Source organism: Chrysochloris asiatica, unplaced genomic scaffold (assembly GCF_000296735.1).
Source record: "Chrysochloris asiatica unplaced genomic scaffold, ChrAsi1.0 scaffold00023, whole genome shotgun sequence".
Classification (NCBI taxonomy): Eukaryota; Metazoa; Chordata; class Mammalia; order Afrosoricida; family Chrysochloridae; genus Chrysochloris; species Chrysochloris asiatica.
In genome coordinates this window covers 11,692,661-11,696,700 of record NW_006408541.1, presented here as the reverse complement: position 1 = coordinate 11,696,700, position 4,040 = coordinate 11,692,661, and positions in this window count along the sequence as shown.

Genomic DNA, 4,040 nt, shown 5'->3' with positions numbered 1-4,040 from the left:
GTGGGGAGAGGCGGCTTCACCGGTACGGGCAGGCTGGCGGCGGCCGCGCTCCTCTCGCTCCTCAGCAGCGGGGACCGAGAGAGGGAGCTGTGCCTGAGGAGACGCCAAAATCTCCCTGAGCGCTGCCCGCGGGAGGGGGAGGGGGCACAAGATGGCGGCGGCCGGGGGGCGGGAGTTCAGCTCATGGATCCCGTCGGGCGGCGGAGGGGAGACCGGGCCGGCGGAGGCGGCGGCGGCAACGGGCGGGGGAGGGGGCCGATCCCGCGTCTCCCCTCGGCAGACAATACAAGCGCCTCGGAGCGAGTCCCCGAACCTGCCCTAGCCAAAATGGCGGCCGAGAAAGAGCGGAAGTGACGTAAAGCCTCATTAGCATAAGAGGACTCATTGTCCAGCCAAGTGGGGGGGGCAGTAGGGGACAGTACCCCCCTCACTTCCAACTCCCAACGATAGCTCCTTAACTCCCACTTCTTCTCCTTCCTAACTTTTTTCTGAGGGAGGGTGCCACCAGCACTCTCCCACCCTGCCTGAGGGGAATTATATAATCCCCACTGAGGGCGATCTCGCGAGAACTAGGAGTATTTGCCATTGACCCGCTAGGAGGCGCCGCGGATAATGGCCGCAGTGCGTTTCCAGGGCCCGTGTGCACGGCGGGCGCCTTCCTCTGGCCGCAAAGCCGGCGGCGGAGGCAGAAGCGGCGGGCCGCAGCACGCCCAGCACTCAGTCAGGTGGCCGCGCTGGGAATCCCTGCGCGGGCCCAGCTGGGCCTGGACTACATCTGACGGGAGGGGGTGTGCGGGCCGCGCGGGGCGGCTCCACGTGCTCGGAGGCCCCACGCCTACAGGCTGGGCCGCGCGGCGGGAAGCGGCCGGGCACCTGGCCGCCTCGGCCTGATGCCTCCTGCCTCACGCTGAGCCACAACCCCATGGAAGGCCGGAGCCTTTCCTGGTGCGCTGGGGCCTTTGGTAGACAGTTGATCTTGACAGAAGGGTTGGCTATTGGCCTGACACTTGCCTTTCTTTCCATGTCACAGTGATGTACTTTCTCTGGCCTGTGTTGAGGCCGTTGGACTGGTGAAGCTGTTGCCAATGGGCCTCACAGGATCCTTGAGAACTACTTTGTGCTCCTGGACACAATGACTGCCCATCACACAGAGTTTGGCCATTGTAAATATATGTTGGCCAACCCCAAGCAATGTGCCATCAACATTTCTGGGTTCCAGTCTTAGGGGAGCATCTGAGTGCTCCTTTAGGTATGCATAAAGAAAAGTTAAACACCTATGGGGCAGGAGTAATTTCACCAACCTGTTGACTTTAGTTAAGTGCTCAGTGATTACACTTGTCTTTTATTTTTTTAAATTTCCATTAAAAAAAAGTTCCAAGCCATATTTACATCACAAAAGAATGGAACTGAACTGAAAGTAGTGTAAATTGTACTTAAACATCTAAGATTATGGTTAAACTGTCTTGTTTACTCAACACAGTATTCCAGTAATTTCTGAAATTGTGATTAAAACCTATTCATAAAAACCCAGCCAGTATTTCAAGATTATACAATGTTGTTGTTTTTTTTTAAAGGTGGGGCAATGCATTTGAGTCAAAGGAATAAAAATGAATCGATTTACACATAAGACAGGTAAAAACAGATAAAGCAAATTTTTTCTTTAGTTTCCTTTAGATATGCTTAGATTTCATACTGGCATCATACAAATACAGAAGAAAACATATGAATTTCATCTTTGACCTTAAGTATAAAGCAAAAAAACGGGATGCTGGATTCAGATGCAAAAAGTTTGAGAATTTTTTTTTTTTTTTTTAACAGATTTAAGTCATTAGATTCACCACAAAATTGTATCTAAATAGTCTAAATTCTTTTCTAAATGTCTTTTAAGTAGTCTTCACTGCTCAAAGTTTTTTCTATGTAATTGTGGAACTAAGAACTGAACAGAGCAAAAAAGACAGAAGTTACCTAGTCTAGTGAGCTCTGAAATGCAATCCTTTGTTGTGGGTTCTCTTAGGCACTTAATCTCTTCACATTATGTGATACTGAAAACTTAACTTTGGGTGTAAATTATAAAGACGAGATTTGGAATCAAATTACTCAAAAACAATGAGAATATTTACGTTTCTATTACATTACTTTAAAACCAATAGTTTACATCAAACATTAATGAATTTTCTAGTTACTAATGAGATCACCATGAGAGAAATCATTTACCCCCAAAATGTGGGTCCCTCATGGGTCCCTTGAATAGCTCTGGGCAAAAGAGTAATGGGAGTCCTTATTGGAATGTAGACCACACAGTCAACTCTGGGGAGGGAAGGAAGTTTTAATGATCAAACCAACACCAGAGAGGACAGTAAGGAGTCTTCAGTGACTGTGAGTGGCCATCTAAGGTGCAACTATTAAGTCTCTTTCTGCCCAGAACAAAGAAGAGGGAAGCACACTAAAGATGCATGGAAACAATGAGTCCAATAGAACATGTGAACCCTCAGCTTTCACGACCCTGAGACCAGAAGAACGAGAAGGAGTCCAGCTATCACCACTGACCACTCTGAAAAAAGGGGAACAAAACCCACAATCATTAAAAAAAAACAACCAGGCTTATTGGTTGGATAGAGACTAGTAGAATCCCAAAGACAATGGCCCTTAGTCACCCTTCAGGTCGAGAACTAAACTCATCATCAGGTTCAATTTTCAGCCAAGTGGTAGACAGGTTCTGTAATGTGAACAATAACACTAGGGAAGTAAAACAATCCTTGGAATAAGCAACCATTTGAGATCAAAGGGGCAGCATTTGCCCAGGGGCAAAGTTACAAAGGAAGGAAGGGTTAGTAAGAGGAGAAGGAATGGAAATGAGAAACAAAGAGGAAGTGGAGTAATGTTATGAGGATTGCAAGCATTGACATGAAACATGCATGAATTGTTGAATAGAAAATTGATTTGCTCTGTAAACCTTCATTCAAATCACAATGAAAAGTTTTTAAAAATGTCACCAAAGAATTTCTACTCAGGCAATCATTTCTGGTTGAATCTGAGAAAAATGCCAATGACAAACTCAGACTTAAAAATGTCTTCCATAGCCAAATTAAGTCTGGAAAATGTAGAAATGTAGTAATAGAAATAATATTCACTAAATTGTCAAGTGCGTTGAGTCGGTTTTGACTCATAGTGACCCTGTACAGGATTTTTGAGAAGCAGCTGGTAGGTCTGAACCACGCTGACACTGTGGTCCAAAGGATGCTTATCCTACAGTGGCACACCAGGAGTCCACCAAAGAAGCCTATTAAATAAGTTAGAGACACCCTTTTAAAGCTTGCAAAGTCAAGCCAACTTGATCTTAAACTTATTTGCTCAAAGTATGTCTTATCTAAACTATATACAGTATGCTTCAAAATCTATGGTACCACTAGAAAAATAGTTGACCTTTTTTTGATATAACTACCTTTACAGAAGGCAGGTAAACAGAACATTAGCAGTGGGATTTACTACAGAACTGTATTTTAACTGGCAGAACTTTTTCAATGGAGAGAAGAGCTATCAGGAAGGGATTTTTGTTACATTAGTAAAGTATGTGTGCTTTAATGAGGGTCTTGAAATAATATGAAAACAACTATTTTGAGAAAACATCTTTAAAGTAATTCAGTAAGATATTTAAAAATTACCACAGAGCTAAGTTTGTGCCTCAATGTTTTCAATATGTTTACTGATAGGGGTTATTAGAAAAGTTAAAAAACAAAACAGAGAACCAGCTATGCAATCAACGATCACCAAGTTGTTTCCAATTCCTAATGTATTCTTAAATAGACCTGATTTAAGAAGCTTGAGCTGTATCTCTGAGCTGAGGAAAGGGCCAAGGTGAGCAGTGTTGTCTCGCTGACCGACACAATCATCGACACTGCGAGAATGTAATGAACATTCCTTTTCTGACATATGTTCGGTACAAAGTGCTAGGAATTCAGTTTTTAGAAAGAATACTGAAAAATAGTCTCCATTTAAGAAATTCTGCAAGCACATACTCTAATGAAAGTAGCAGTACTCTA